General features: G+C 42.3%; 1 protein-coding gene across 3 annotated transcripts in view; it reads right to left on the reverse strand.

The window, feature by feature from the left end:
• Positions 1 to 16,697, reverse strand: part of AKAP6 (A-kinase anchoring protein 6) — a 627,130-nt gene that overhangs the window by 533,549 nt on the left and 76,884 nt on the right. The window contains exon 1 of one of the 3 annotated variants that reach the window (XM_073211383.1): positions 1,263 to 1,318. The exons of the other annotated variants lie outside the window; for them this stretch is intronic. The gene's annotated coding sequence lies outside the window, so the exon portion shown is untranslated. Of the gene's footprint in view, positions 1 to 1,262; positions 1,319 to 16,697 lie in introns of those variants that run through there. 3 annotated transcript variants of the gene reach the window in all.

Below are 16,697 nucleotides of genomic sequence, written 5' to 3' on the forward strand. Positions count from 1 at the left end.
AATGATACCAAAATTAAAAATTAAAAAAAAAGATAATCTGTGGAGACTATAGTTCCATACTCAAGCATATAAAAAACATAAAATTTTGTAATAAGAGTATGAAGAGAAAGTGACACCTTATTATAATTCCCAGGGACATTTCAGTAACATTGACTGAAGATTTGTTTAGAGGACCATGTCAGAAAGGCTTTGTAATAAACAGTTGTTTTTGTCCAACAACTATTTTCAAAAATTCCAAGAGATTCAAAGTTTCCTTTGAGAAACCAACCTCCACCATTCTCTAGTCATGTGGTTCCCATGGAATTGACTCCAACCCTAGCTACATGGGTATCCCTGACTGGCTTAAAATATTCCATCCCTGGCTATACTCACTAGTTCCAGAACGGCACATAAACCAGTCAGAGCCAGGGAAATATGTTTAGTCTTCCTCTGGAATTGGTAGTACAAGGATATGAAACCACAAAGTGAGCTTAAAGCTGACACCCAAACAAAGCAAGCTTAGAGACAGATCCCAGGGATAATATTTGACCACTGAACCAAACCACACTGGAAGTTCAGTCAGCCTGTGGCCTATATATGAATCAATCCATTCCCATCTCGCATAGCACTTGCAATCTAGAGAATCCCAATCAACACATGTCCTACTTGCCCTGTCCTCACTCTTCTGGGCTGAAGCAAGCTGAGTCTCCCTCACCTTAACCCTCTTTAAAAGGGCTGCTGAGATTTCTCTGGCAGGTCACCACAGTCATCCTGCCAGCAGTGAAGGTCCTAGAAGAGTTTCCATTGCCCTTATGATTAAGGGCTCCAGCTTACAAGCCGCCCTCCCTGCATCTGTTTCCTATGGCAGGAAGGCAAAATGCCCATTATGAGACGGGGAAATCCCTAGGCTTGAAACTCAAGTTATTGACACAGTAACAGCTTTCAGCTGTCCCTCTGCCTCACCTTGTCAGTACCACAGTTACTCAGCAAAACCAAGAATGCAGAACCTCAGGGGCTCGAGGGGATTACAGAGACAGGGAGCACAGCCCCTGGAGGCAAAGGGGCAGTTTTGACTTTTCCCACACCACCCTGTAGCCCAAGATTAAGTGGCGACAGACTTTTGCTTCAGTTCTCTATCACCTGTCTCCAGCACTCAGCCGCCCCACTATGGTCGTAGGGTACTGTCTTGCCAATGGGTTTCAGCCCCAGGCAAGTTCGCTATGGATTCAGTGTGACCAAAGAAAATGACAGCAAAACATTCTTGGGGTGAAAGGGTTTATTACCTGGCTTGTTCTCCAGCAGTAGGTCGAGCACCAGTGTCTCAGCCTTCACCCAGAGCCGTGGGCCGAGCTCCCTATACAGCGCAATAATAGCGCATTGCCTAAGGGTGTGGAAGCAGCAGCCCAGCAATAGGCCAGTTACATCATCAGGTGGTTTAAGTTCAGTGAGGATCCTGGCCATAGGAACCCCAACTTCCCCCCACTCCACTCCTCCAGGATTCTTGCCTTACAATCTACATGCTTTCAATCTTCCGCAATGTTCCCTGTGTGAGAAAGCTGGAGCACTGTAACCAGATTCCACAATAGCAGCAGAGGATAACAACAACTTAGAGATAATAAAAATTAAGATACACCAAGATGTTGATACAAAAATCCTCAAGCCAGAGGAGGTTCCTAATAAGAAAAATTATAATAATCCTCAAGCCAGAGGAAGTTCCTGATCCACAAAGACTTTAAGGGTGATAGGACACATGTTTTAATGTCACCAACATAGGTAAATCTTGTCCATCAGGTAGGATGCAAGCAAGAGAATGAGCATGGCATCATCAATATAATGGTACAGCTGCCCCATTGGCAGTTTCTCCCATGTAGCCAAGTCCTGGGCTACAAGTCCATGACAGATGGTGGGGCTGTGGAGGTATCCCTGTGGGAGGATGGTGACAGTCCATTGCCATCCTTCCCACGTGAAGGCAAACTGTTCCTGACTTTTCTGCTCAATGTCAATGGAAAAGAAGATATTAGCAAGATCTATCACACAATGGTATGTTCCTAGGTCATGGCTGAGGGTATCCATCAAGCCTACAATAGAGGGGACAGCAGCTTGCATAGTGGGTATGACTTTATTCAGTTCTCTGTAATCCACAGTCATACCCAGGAGCCATCTGGCTTTTTTTACAGGCCACACTGGGGAATTGAAAGGACTATGGGTGGATTTTATAATACCCACCTTTTCCAGCTCCTGGAGAGTTTCTCCAATCTCTTTATGCCCTCCAGGTATTATGTATTGTTTGGTATTAGTCACCCACAGAGGCACAGGCAAAGCTATGGGCGGGTGCCTAGCATGTCCCCTCAGAACTGCCTTCACCACAAGTACTCTCAGTCTGAACTCACCTGCAGTGGTCTGCAACCATAGACCCTGCAGGATATCAATCCCCAAAATATACTCAGGAATAAGAGATATATACACAGTATACTCTTTTGGGGGTAGATGCCCTATTCCCAAAGGGATTTGGGTTTTTACTCTGATAGCCTTCCCCCCATATCCATCTATGATAGTGGGGGTCCCGGGGAACCGCTCAGGGTTACCATAAATCAGTAAACATTCAGCCCCTGTGTCCACCAGAGCCACGAAATGTTTGTTGTATTTTCACTGGGGACCAATGGATAGCTATTTCAACATGTGGCCTCCAGTCCCCACCTGGTCCCTCAGGGCAGATACCTTGACCTTTCCCTCAATCAAATCGTGTTCCCCGATCACCTTCCTGTGTGGGCTCAAGTGAGGTTGGCTTGTTCTGCAGCAGGAAGTCTTGGAAACACACAGGCTGGACTTGTGGCTCTGCCTCTGACCTCTGCCTCTTTGGCCTTAATGGCTGGAACTGCTGCTCTGGTTTCAGCTGTTGCCATAGCTCTAGTAAGATCCTATTGGACTTTCCATCTAATTTCCTTCCATGTGCTCCTGCCCATATTAAATCAACCCACATCTGGGTCCTCGTAACCTTCATAGGGCCTGGTAAATTCTTCTTGTGAGTAATAGGTCTTATTTCTTTCCAGATTCTCGTTGCTTCAGCCTCTCCTAAGTATGCTACTGTATGTGTCACCTCGCTTATGGGCTGCCCCAAGTGAGGGGAAAGAATGGCCACTAGAGACCCAAAGAGGGATGTAGGAGCCATTTGAGGCACAATATTTCCCAGTAGTGAAAATCTCTTCATCTGGGTTATAATTCTTTGAACTATAGATGGCAATTCTTATGCCTAGCTCTCATAGCACCTGTTGGAGTTCAGCATATGTCTGCCATCTAACAGGAGAGGATGGCAGATCACCCAGATTGGGCCACACAGCACAAAGTGCAGCCATATGTCAGTCGAGGAGGGAGTGACTGCCTGGGGTCTGATGTGCATTTTGTAATCGCTGCCTCAAGGTGGGCTGCACTGTCAGGGAAGACAGCTTTCCCATCTTTGATCCCGACAGAACAATTCCATCCACCCCTAAGACCCATAGACGCAGGAGCCAAGCTGATATTGACTCCAAGGGCTTCTGCCTAAACCAGGAGCCCAAATCCACCAGCTCAGCCTGAGTATAGGGGCGGACCATAGAGTGCTCCACGACCTGGGGAGGGGGCTGCTCCTCTCCTTGGGAACTTTCAGCTGCTGGGTCTTTATTTTCTTTACAATCACCGGGCATGCTTTCAATACAGGAGGCACCACCCCTTCATCCTTCCTCAGCTCCTCCATTTCTGGGGCTGATGGCACCTTTCTCTCCCCTCCCCCAAGTGCCTCCTCTGCTACAATCTTTACCTTTTCCACTCTGCCTCGCAGCAATGCTACCTTGGTCTTCAGAAGCTCTACCTTCAGCTCAACACTTCGCAGCTGATGTTCTTGTGCCACCTCCACCTGTGCTTCCCTCAGGAGTTTGTCTTTTTCCTTGATGGCCTCTTCCTCCTTCAGAGCACCTGGCAGCGCTGCCGTCTCATCTCCAATGGCACCTTGCTGCTGGCACTCCCGTGCTGCCTCCTCCTGCATCCAGGCCATCTCCTTCCTCAGGGAATCCACAGAGGTTTTCAGCTTGCATTCTCGTGCCACCATTTCTTGGGTCTCCTCTGTAGACCTTTTTAAGACTGTGAAAAGCAGCCAACCCACAGTCCCCACTGCCTCACAGGCACTCTGCTTCTCAAAGGATCTGCTTACTATACCAAGGGCCACCCCTACTGCCTCAGGTGTCACCTCCACTTGCCTCCAGTCCTCTAGGAGGCAAACCACCTCAGACCACAAAGCCATTGGAGGATGATCCACTGTCTTCCCATTCACAGGGGCAGCCCGCTGAAGCACCCCTCCCATAAGGGCAGCCTGTCTTTTTCCTTGGTCAACAGTGAACCCTGCTGACTTTCACCAATTGTCTTGCCAATGGGTTTCAGCCCTGGGCAAGTTCGCTATGGATTCAGTGTGACCAAAGAAATTGACAGCAAAACGTTCTTGGGGTGAAAGGGTTTATTACCCAGCTTGTTCTCCGATGGTAGGTCGAGAAGCAACATCTCGCCTCCGCCCAGAGCACTGGGCCGAGCCCTTTATATAATGCAATAATAGCTTATTGCCTAAAGGTGTGGAAGCGGTAGCCTAGCAACAGGCCAGTTACATCATCATGTGGTTTAAGTTCAGTGAGGATCCTGGCCATAGCAACCCCAACTTCCCCACAGATACTATGGACTGAATTGTGTCCCCAAAATTTCATATATTGAAACACTAAGCTCCAGGATGACTGTATTTGGAGACAGGGCCTATAAGGGAAAGTAAGGTCATAAGCATTGGGTCCTAATCTAAAGGGACCAGTGTCCTTATAAAAGAAAAAGAAATACCAGAGCTCTCTCTCTCCCTACACACATGCACCAAAGAAAGGCCATGTGAGGACATAGGCAGAAGACATTGGTCTACAAGCCAGGAAGTGTTCTCACCCGAAATCAAATCACCCAGAACCTTGACCTTGGACTTCCAGCCTCCAGAACTGTGAGAAAATTAATTTCTGTTGTATAAGCCACTCAGTCTATGGTTAGGGCAGCCTGAGTTGACTAATATATAGGAGCTTATAGTTACCTAAAGCCAGTGGGAACAAACTGTATGGTAAGGTTATCCAAAATGCTAATGCAATCTTAAACTGCACTGAGAAAAAAATAATGTACTGTTGATAGACAATGACTGTGATGTTTACCACACATAAAAAGACAGAGGACCAAGCAGGATGATAAGTCACCACTAAGGGAAACAACAAGTTACCTCATCATCGGTAAAATCAGGGCACTAGGATTCATCTCCTTCAGCTGAGAAAGTTAAAAGAGTTAATAAAGAACCTAGACTAACATTTGGCCCCTGGTAATGCCCCAGTAAATGTTACCCATTGTTATTAATAGCTGAGTGACAACTTTGTGCTCAGCCCTAATACAACTAAGGATACAAAAATATACACATGGTCCTGTTCCTTTAGAATAGTATATGAAAGTAGGAGCAAGCAGTGACAGCTAGCAATATTTTTGAGTTTCTACTACAAATTGAACACATTGTATAACATCATCTCTAATCTTCCAGCAGTCAGCAAAATAGGCATTAACAAAAATTTTAAGATTAAGTAATTTGCAGGTAATTACAAGATGGCAGTAGGATTCAAAGAACCTTTGTCAGGCTCCAAAAGGTAGACTCTTTCCACAGTAGCAGCCCTTGCAAGTCTGTTTCTTTCTGTTACCTAATTTCTTCCTTGCCACAGCCTGGGAAGTAAACAGAGCGGACAGTATGGTAGGGGAGTTGAATATATAGCCTCTGGAGTCAAGGGACTCAGGGTCAAATGGTGGCTCTGTCGTTTACTAACTGATGACATTCAGGAATTAACTTAACTCAGGTCTCTGCTCCTTCATTATAAAAGGAAGATAATAACAGTACCTATACACAGGAGGTGATTGACACAAAGCTAATTGTAATGAGGTATTAACTATTGTGTTCATTTCCATCAATGGATAAAGAAACTGAGGCAAATAAGCAAAGTAACCTAGACTACAGATCAGATTTCTTGTTTCTTAACCATTTTTCCACTAGGTCATATAGTTGTACTGATATTATATGTTAGCATTTCTCTTCTAAGATAAAAGACTATGTATCATATTTCCACAAACTTGAATATTCCTATCACTGAGCTCTTAGTCAAAAGGATTACATTATCTGCAAAGCTCAAATATGCAGTATATTTTAATGCTAATGACTTGGTCCTTAACTGTAACAAATCAGGTCCCTGGTTTTACCTCATCTGCCCACCCTTCTCACATTGCTCAGGAAAGGAAGGTGCCCTCTGGTCCTGTGTCCCAGCCATAGCCACCACAGGCAAGAAACATTGCCAGGCCTCACCATCATGCTTCCTGCCCTGCTACAAATCTGGGTATGTAGCTGTTTCAGAAATACTACTTGCCTCACATCTGGTTTCCATTTTCTTTACCAATGGTCATTTTTCACTTTATGACCTATCCAATGACCTCTGCTGGATTTCCAAACAAACCGAGCATGGGCAAGCATTGCCTCTTGGTAAAACTCCTTACCAGCCCAACCCTGATTACTCTTTTTTCTTATTAATTCCATGATGTTGACAATGTCACACTCACTCCTTTCTCTGGCTGTAGCTTGGAGACCAGAATAAGTCCCCTGAATTAAAATTTTTTTTAAAAAGAGGCATTTGGAGGCAGACAGTGCCTATTCTCCTCACACTCTCCCTCACTCTCAAATTAAGCCTCTGACTCATACTCTCCCATGGATGATGGGGTTTCTATCAGCCTAAGGATCCCAATTCCATGCCAAATATTCCTTCCCCATATGGCAAAAAGGGCTGTTGCCATGGGACAGCTGCTGAGCTGAGACTAAATCCTGTTTGGAGCACTTACGGCCCAGATGGTGTCACCTCCAAGATGTTCAGGGCTCCATCTCCCCCTCCCAGACTGCCCATTAGGATTAGACACAGGCGTGCAGCACAATCACCCATGCCTCTCTTGGGTCCCTGAGGGGAGCCCCCTCCTCAGGATGTCTGTCATATGGCTACATCTGTCATATGGCTACCAGGCATCTGGTTTTAAGCAGATTTTTGCTGAGAGGTGAAATGGTGCCAGAATTGTACTGTTTCCCCTTCCCCATGGACATTCATCAGCATAAATGATGGGAGTAGATTAGCCCATTGAGGATCTGAGTCCCACTTGGCTAAATGGGTTATTTGAATCCAGGGTCTTGAACTTTATGTATTAGGAATTCCTCCCAGTGTTAAAGCATAGGGGAGCTTGAGTTGTTTTTCAGAGTTTACATCCTTGTCTGATTGCCATCCTACACATACACACACAAACATGCACATACACACATTCACACACATTTTGCAACCTAAGCTGTTGGTCTCACCTTTTTTCCTTATAATTCCCCACATCCTTGCTAGTGATGTGGAAACATTTTGTACTTCAAACTCAGGTTAGTAAATGCCAAGGCTAAGTTAGAAAAAAGCTAGGCAATACTTAGGTCAAAGATGCCATCTCCTTCCCCAGCATTAGAAAATGCCAGAACAAGTGGGTTGGAAAGGCAGTCTGACAGGGGACAGACGCAAAAACTGAAACACAAATCCAGAGAAAAAGTGACATTATCCAATGATATGAAGAAATAAAGAGGAAAAGGAAGGGATAGAGGTCAAAGAGAGTGATGAAAGGTTACACGGCAGGATGAGGGACATTTAATAAGCATCTACTGTGTACCAAAACTTTAAAAAATGATTCCATTTTTATGGACTGTTTAATGCCCACAAAGACCCTGTAAGAGAGATGTACCCCATTTTTAGAGAAGTAAATTGCCTGGCACTAATAGCTGGTAAGTATTATATAGTACCTGAATCCAAGTTTGTCAGAATCCAAAACCCCATCCTTTTAAGTACATCAATCTGTCTTTCTTAAATCCATATGACTGTGTTTAACTACTAAAAATTGACTGTAACTATAGATATATAAAATGTTAATCTTAGAGGAAGCTAGGTGAAGACTACATAGGAACTCTATACTATTTTGCAACTCTTCTGTAAATCTAAAATTATTTCAAAATAGAGTTTTTTAAAAAGCACGCAACTGCATTTCAAAAGGTACATTAAACTGTGGATTAAGAGCTCAGTGGCTCAAGGATCAATAAACAGACTTCAAATGATGTACACACTGTCCTTTTGACCTCAGATAATAATGAGCCCAAACATTGTCTCTTATTATTTTGAAAATTGCTGTCAATCTGAAGATACTTCCCAGCAAAACCTGTTAATGTTGCTAAGTTAAGCATAGTACTAAAAACTGCAACTACACACAATGTCACATGGTTATGAATATACCTCACCTCTTCGGACTATATGCCCGGGCATCTCACTCATACTATAAGCAAGTAAATATAGCGAAATATTTTAAGCTTTTAATCATAATGCCTTTTACTATTCTAATAATTAGTAACCCAATCATTTCATTATAAATGATGCCTTTAGTTACAAAAGTTCTCTGTGTTGACCTGGCCTTATCTTTTCAGATATTAGGCAGGAAACAGGACACAGATTCTTCAGAGGGACACAAACAAGCAAATGAGAGAGGCAGCCATCTAACTTTGCTTTTACTTTTCCAGCTACCACCTTCTGTTTTCTAAATGGATGTTTTAGAATCCCACCTTTCTTTTGGGGATGTTCTTCTTTCACCCTCCTTGTGGTACTTCTGGGACTCTCAGACTTGACACCCTATCCTAGCCAAGGGGAAAGCATGGAAACAATATACATCTGACCCTCTCCCCCAGGAAATGGAACGCTGGACAAGGGAGGAACAGTTGTAAGATAAGTGGAGCTGAGTCATTCTGATGGTAGCTAAGGAGACTTGCCATGAGCTCCTCCAACAGAGATCCCTGGAGTTACCATGCCTTCTATACTTATGAGATCTTATTTTCTGTTATTGTGTGAACTACACAAATCTATTCAATAAATTTTATTTTTTAATAAATGTGAGTCAGACTAAGAAGTGACTGGTGGTTTCCATAAGGGAGGGGCTGGTGTGAGTGGGTGGAGAGGTTGAAAGGGATAAAAGGGCACAAAAATTTTCAATCATGATGTAAATTGGTCACGAGGATAGTAGTAGTACAGCATGGAGAATATAGCCAATTATTCTGTTAACATCTTCCTTTGTTGATATACTGTAACTACACTAGTGGGGGTGAGGATTTGATAATATGGGTAACTTGAACCACTGTGTTGTATACTTGAAACCAGTATAAGATTGTATATCAATGATTCTTCAATTTAAAAAACAGTCAATTTTGGTTATAAACAAACTTAGAGGATCAGAACACCATATCTCGAAGGCCATCTTAGAAATGATTGAACAATGCTCCTTTACTTCTGACCATTATGCTGTAATTAAACAAAGTAAATATTTTAATTTGTTTAGCCTTGCTACATAGAAAGTCAATTTTTTTTGTCCTGTATAATAAAAACACCCTAGTATAAATAGCCTCTGAGGGCTTGTCCATAAATATTCCACAGGATATTGCTATTTAAAAAAAAAAAGCTCCTCTTTAAGGGTTATTGGTGCCATGAACTAGCTCTCTCTCTCTCTAAATGAAGACCTAATAATATAGAATATTAATACTCTTGCAGTATTTCCTATCACTGAAATTGATTGAAGTAGAAAGAAAGCATCCTTAAACTCTAATTTAAAATAGCTCATTTAAATTAGGAGAAACTCACTCTGTAGTTAGAATGCCCAAATGTCAGGGGCTTAGAACATTAGAAGTTTACTTCTTGTTCCCATCACAGTCCAATAAGGTCATTTAGAGGGACTCAGCTTCACAAAGTTATTCAGGAATCAGGTTCCTCCATCTTGTAACTCTGATCTCATTTAAGTCTTTGAATCTCTCCTTCAGCAGACAAGTAGAGAAAGGAGTGGGACTTGCTCATGGGAAATTGCTCTGGGTCAGGCTTAGAAGAGGAGCACATCATTTTCACTCATATTCCATTGACCAAACTTAGGCAAGGCCACTCTAGCTGCAAGAGCAGCTGAGAAATGAGGTCTAGTTTTGTGCCCAGGAAGGAAAGAACATAGATATTAGTTCCAGGAGGCTCTACCATAAGCCAAAAATTCCTTGCCTTGAAGGAAAAAGAAAATCTTTATTTAGTGTAATTTATCTCTACTTAAATACAGAGACTGCCCTACTTGAAGTAGCTACACATAGGTAGGTCTAAAAAAATACTCAGTTATACAATGACATAAGAAAAAAAGCACTAAAATTGTCTAATCAAGATATATGATTTGTTTCCTATTAAATAATGGAAGCAAAAAATTTACTAAGATATAAAGCTGGTTGAATGATAAGGACTTGAATGGTAAAATGGGCTATTTTCATACAACTGATTTGGTTTTGCCTGCCCATCTCTTTGATGTCAATATAACAATATCAGTAAAAGGGTAGGGTGCAGAAAATCAAAACTATAGAAACTCTAGTGTAGTGGTCAGGAAATGACCAAAGTAAACTATGATTTTCTAACTGTGATGGAACATGGTCTATAGGAGCACAATTCTGGAGTTAAAAAGCACAAAAAGGACCATTTTGAGCACAACTTTCTATTCTTCTGCTGACCTCTCCTAATCTTCCTGTTCCATTTCCATTCTCAAGAGGGCTATCACCATACCAGAACCCAATTCACGTGTTCCTTCTGTGATTAACTGCTATGTGACTCAGCCAACCCGGCCAGTACCAAATTATTAAGATGCTTGTCCTCAGTCTTATGTCCTTCCTTGGGGCTTTTCATGTGTCATGGTAAGGGCAACCAGTCCCACAAAGAGGGCTTCCGGTTAGCAGGGAAGGTAGCAAAGAACACCAGTTCTCTTATAATCCAAACACTCCCAGAGTATTGAGTACAGTTGCCATGGGACACATGATGTTCCTAACTCAAATAAAGCCATTGGCACAAGTTGAAAGGGCAAGCTCCCAGATTCTATTTCAGCTAACTGGGGCCCAGATCCTACCTCAGCCAATCAGGACCCAGATCCTATTTCACCCAATGGGAGATAGGTCTCTCTCCTCTCCAGTCAGCAAGGAGCTCACCTACCACCCTTAGACTCTGCCAATTGACCAAAGCCACGACCTATCACCCCACCAACTACCCGCAGGCCCAGCCAATCAGTCAGGGCCATGACCATCACCCCACAAACCACCCTAGAAACCCATAAAACCTTTGTTCTCGGAAAACTCGCTCTCTCTCTGGCACCTAGCCACTGCATTGGCACAGGTGTGAGATTGAGCTTGGGCTAGCTCCAATAAAGGCTCCTTGCTTTTGCATCCGTGTTGGCTCCTTGGTGGTCTCCTTGGGATTCACGACTTCGGGCACAACATTTGGGGGCTCATCCGGGATCCCAGAGACCCCCCAGGACTCCCGACCCGGAGGGCCCTGTGCCGGCTGGTGAGTGCACTCAGTTATCTGTCTGTCCTTGTCTACCTGTGTCTCACTCTGTCTTTGTCTGTGTCTTACTGTTTTTGTTCACAAACAAGCCTGTATAAGCCTGTAGGAGCTCCAATCTGTATATGGGTTGGCATTGACTTAGGCAGACATGCTGGCGGGTCGCTGACCAGGGGTCTTGGGAGACGTCCCTTGCCCCCGTCTGGAGGACGAGGTCCTCATCTGTGAGGAAAGTCGGCTGCCGCTGCAGTCCAACAGGCCCTCAACTTACTTTCGGTTTTGCCTTCGTGGCCGCAGCAGATTCTTCTCAGTAGGCACCTGTTTGTTGTTTGTCGTGTTTGTCTTAGTCTTTTTGACAGAAGAAATGGGACAGACGCAGACGACCCCCTTGTCTCTCATGACCATTTTTCACAGACATTAGGGAGAGAGCTCACAATTTGAGCACAGACATCAGGAAGGGAAAATTTCATGTTTTCTGCACCTCGGAGAGGCCATCCTTTAATGTCGGATGGCTGCCAGAGGGAACCTTATCTTATGTCTCAGTCTGTATGTTTGTGTGTCTAAGTGTGTAAATGAAAATATTTTTCTACCTCTGGATGGTATTAATGAAATTGATTTAAAGACAAGCGCTTGTGAAAATTGGGCATTCTAGAACTTCCAGAAAATCTGATAAAAAAATGTTAAGCATTAATGCTAATTTGGGTTTGTCTGAGGCGGGCATGTCCGTGTAGTTATCAGCTGCCTAAATTTACCTAAGGTCATTTAAGTTGATGTTATCTGCTAAATCTTTTAAGAATAAAATGCTGAAAGGCTTGGCTTTGTCTAATATTCAGTAAAAGTCTTGTAAGTAATCTAGCATAGTTATGAATGAGTGAACTAAATGAGTGTAGCAAGTGAACACCTCTTTAATTGTGTGTTACAGTGTATATACCTACCTGCAGCCTGAGAATCTTCATAGTAACCTAAAATCTTAAAGTTTTGCTAAGTTGATATATTTTATGTTTAGTGAGAGATTGTGCTGTAAAGCTCATAGTTACAGAAATTATAAAATGTTCATAAATTTGTCAATCTAAAGAATGCTAGTGTAACAGTGTACAATAGCCTGCTTCTCAGTGTTCACCAGAAATTAAGGTACCTAATGGTTTTAAGTTCTACTTAAAACTACTTAAAGTAATACGGAAAACATTTCTGCATGCTAAAGAACGTGTCTTTTGATAATAGAAAGCAACTTTGTTCTAAAGTACAGCTGTTTACTTAGAGGGAGAACTCTAAATATAAGAAGAAGGTTGTAGAAAGCTTTGGAAGAATTTAATATGGTCATGCTATATAAAATTAAAGCAAATGAGTGTCAGTATCAAGTACACAGCAAAATTAGAATTTTGTTTTCAGTTAAAAAGACAAAGTTTTCTTAAACTGTTAGTCTGCTCTTAATGATGAAAGATTGCAAAAGGCTTTCTAATTGTTTTATCAAAGAAGTTTCTCATGCTGAAAGTCTCAATGAGTTGTCTGAGTATTTAAAAAAATGACATCTTAATATTAAAAAGACTAAAAGCTAAAGTTTGCTAACAACTGTGTAAACTTCTTTATTTGCCTTTGAGAGATTTTGTCATTCTGGTTAAATGGATAAGTATTGCTTCATAGCAACCTATAATACTATTTAAGCAAGTGCCAAATAAACTTTCTTCTGACAACTTCCCAAAATCAAATTCAAAAAGGTACTTTTACCTCTGGTTAACTCTGATATTTTCCAGAGGGCCCCTGGAACATGTCAGAGGAATTTTTTTCTCATTGGAGAAAGTATTTGACTAATTTGGCTTATTTACCTGATATATACTTACCTGCTTAACTACCTGGAAAGCACTGTCAAAGGGAATGATGCAAAACTTTTGTTACTGAATGTTTTTTTGTTACAGAAATATCCAAATTTTCTTATGTCTACTGTCTTGCAGTAAGCTCTCATCAGATCTTTAACCATTGTCATTTGTAAGTCTTTTGCCATTTATAGTCACTGTTTTATTACTCCTACACTAGTAAAGAACTAGATTTCAGCAGAACAGGTATTGGTTACATAGAATTAAGTGAACTAAGGAAGATGGTTTTGTGACTTTTTGTTTCAGATGTTGCTGATAAAGTGTTTTAAGCTTTTTCTCTTAAGCTGACAAAAGTTCCATGAATGACAATACCTTTATAAGCAGAATTGAAACATTTATCTTTCTCTCTACCTTGACCCCTCAAGAATTTAAAAGCTTTCAGTATTTTTATGTTTCATGGCAGTATGTTTATTTGCATAAGTTCAATAAGAACCTGCATTCCTTGTAAGAGGACCAATTAAAAACACAGGTTATACTATCAAGGCTTTGACTGGAATGTCATACCTGAGAGACACGTGCATAAACTCAGATATGAACAGCTTTAAGGAACTAAGGTTGACTTTATAAAGCCAACAAAGCCCCTTGGAAGAACTGGCCTGGTACTTTGCTTACAGGGTTCCCAGCAGCCTTACCAGGTGAGCAAGGTCACTTCCTGGCAGGTTCAGGAACCTCAAGATGTTTCGGGGACCTCGAGAAGAGAGGAATTCACCCAAATCTACAGGTACTGCAGGCAAAACCTGATGGCAAGTCTGGCTTGGCTGTCTGGCCTCAAGAGGCCTTTAAAAGTTCAATCTGAAATTCCTTACAAAAAGTTCCAGCAAGGCACGTTTAAAAGAGCCTATGTAATCAATTGCTCTTCTTGCTGCACTTATGCAAATAATCAAGCCAACTGTTAATTGTTTTCTTAATTTGGCTAATTCTAATAAAAATAAGGGTGATTTTAGAGAAAAGTGTTGTTTCAATAATGCTGTCTTATCTATACTAAATCCTAATATCCAGAATTCTAGTTTCCCCATAATACCTGACTATGATTCTCAATTAGAGCCTTCATATTTCTAGTTCTCATATTCAGCCATGCATTCTTAATCTTCTCAAGTTTGTCCTTCCAGAATAGAAAATCCAACTCCAGATGTTGCTACTTAACCTAATAACACAATTTGTTTTATCTTGCCTAGAAGCCGCAAAACTGCAAATAGTAATAGAAATGAAACCCAGAATAGAAGCGCCAACTTTCTGAGGCCCTCTCAACTGACCAGTGATGGAGACCTAACTGCACCCTTTACTGCGCCCCCTTCTCAGCACGAAGCAGCCAGAGCGGTCATCGCCCCTTTTCCCCAGCAGCAGCTAGGGTCTCCATCTGTAGAGGGGAGAATGAGACAGGGACCATAGGCTTAGACAGAATAAGGTGAGAGCCTCTGGAGGGGGCAGGGCAGGATATTTGCAATCAGAGCAATTGACTTAGCATGCAGACCCAGCTATAGATGGCATAGTAAAAGGCAGGTTTCTTTAGAAAATAGACAATATCTCAGCCCACCTTAGAGGCTGGGCATGCAGTCTTTTGATGTGTGCCTGAACCAAGGCACCAGTGTCCCAGAGAGAAATCAAGGCAGGAAATTATCTTTAATATTCAAGGACCCCTTGCCATCCTGCTCCTTTTACTAACCCTTGGGCCCTGTATCGTCAACAGGCTGGTCCAGATTGTCAGAAACCACATGGGGGCCATCCAACTGATAGCCCTCCATGCTCATACAAGCCCCTAGTAATCTTGTTACTCCTGCTTACCTTTAGACCATGTATCCTCAATAAACTGATAACTTTTATTAAAGATAGAATTAATACAGTCCAGCTAATGGTGCTAAGACAACAGTATCAGCCTTTATCACCTTACAACTGCAAAACCTTATTAGACCCATGATTGGGTCCCTTCTTAGGGTCCAGAGAAAGGGGGGAATGAAAGGGCAAGCTCCCAGATTCTATTTCAGCCAATTGGGGCCCAGATCTTACCTCAGCCAATCGGGACCTAGATCCTATTTCACCCAATCGGAGCTTGGTCTCTCTCCTCCAGTCAGCAAGTAGCTCACCTACCACCCTTAGACTCTGCCAATTAACCAAAGCCACGACCTATCACCCCACCAACTACCCCCAGGCCCAGCCAATCAGCCAGGGCCATGACCATCACCCCACAAACCACCCTAGAAACCCATGTTCTTGGAAAACTCTCTCTCTGGCACCTGGCCACTGCATTGGCACAGGTGTGAGATTGAGCTTGGGCTAGCTCCAATAAGGCTCCTTGCTTTTGCATCCATGTTGGCTCCTTGGTGGTCTCCTTGGGATTCACGACTTTGGGCACAACAAAGTCATCTCTCAGATCTTAGGTCTGTAATATCCCTCGTAAAGTCCCAGAGTCTGAATGACTCACTCCTGGCATACTCCCCCTCCAAAGAATAAAGCTCCTCAATTCACATGTTTCCTAATGATTATCCATAGTACAGTGGCTTGGAGTGGGAGGAGGGAGGAGATGGAGGGAGGGCAGGCCCAGCCAGCATGCCAGCCTGGCAGGCTGCTCAGAGCCTGCTGCTTTCCACCAGGGGTTTTGCTGACCAGATCAGAGCAACAATCAAGAAGGCAGCAGCTGTGGCCAGAGACAAGTCCTCTAACTCCTTCTTAGCTAATGAACTGTAAGGATCCAGAGGGAGCAGGGGAAGAGTGGCTCCCCTGGGATGTGCAGAGAGGCCTCTCCTTCCATGAATTTTCCATTTTTAATTAGGTTTCATGGTTTGGTCAGGATAAGATTTTTTAGATAAAATACCGTACAGTGCAGAGATGCCCAAAGCTTAATTCATAAGTTCCCTCAGGGTCTCAGATCCAGTACTTCCCCTGATTGGGCCTTCTGACTTGTGTTGAAGAAGCGAAAACAAAGGAATAGGGTATTTTTAGTGTATGTTTTTTATTTCAAAAGGAACACATGACAATTATTAAAAACTGAAACATTTTTAAATACATAACAGAAAATAAAAATGTGCCCCATAAACCTACCTCTCCAGATGACATTCAGTGTTTTTATTTAGCCTTCTTAAATAGAATTTAAGATACCTCTATGCATTATTTGTACACATATGTACATATTTAAGACAAAAATTTGATATTATACACTTGCTTTCTTTAGTTACTACAGTTATTTTAGATCAATCTTACTTTTACAACTGAATAGTATCCCATTTTAAGTTTATGCATTTATTTAAGCAATTTTTTACTGACTAGTATCATTGCATACATTTCAGTGTTTTAATAGAATAAATTCCTGATATAGGGATTCTTCCATCAAACAATATATCTTTACAGTAGAATATATAAAGAGAGAATAGAGACTATTTAGATATTG

The sequence above is a fragment of the Manis javanica genome, chromosome 8 (assembly GCF_040802235.1).
Source record: "Manis javanica isolate MJ-LG chromosome 8, MJ_LKY, whole genome shotgun sequence".
NCBI classification, from domain to species: Eukaryota; Metazoa; Chordata; class Mammalia; order Pholidota; family Manidae; genus Manis; species Manis javanica.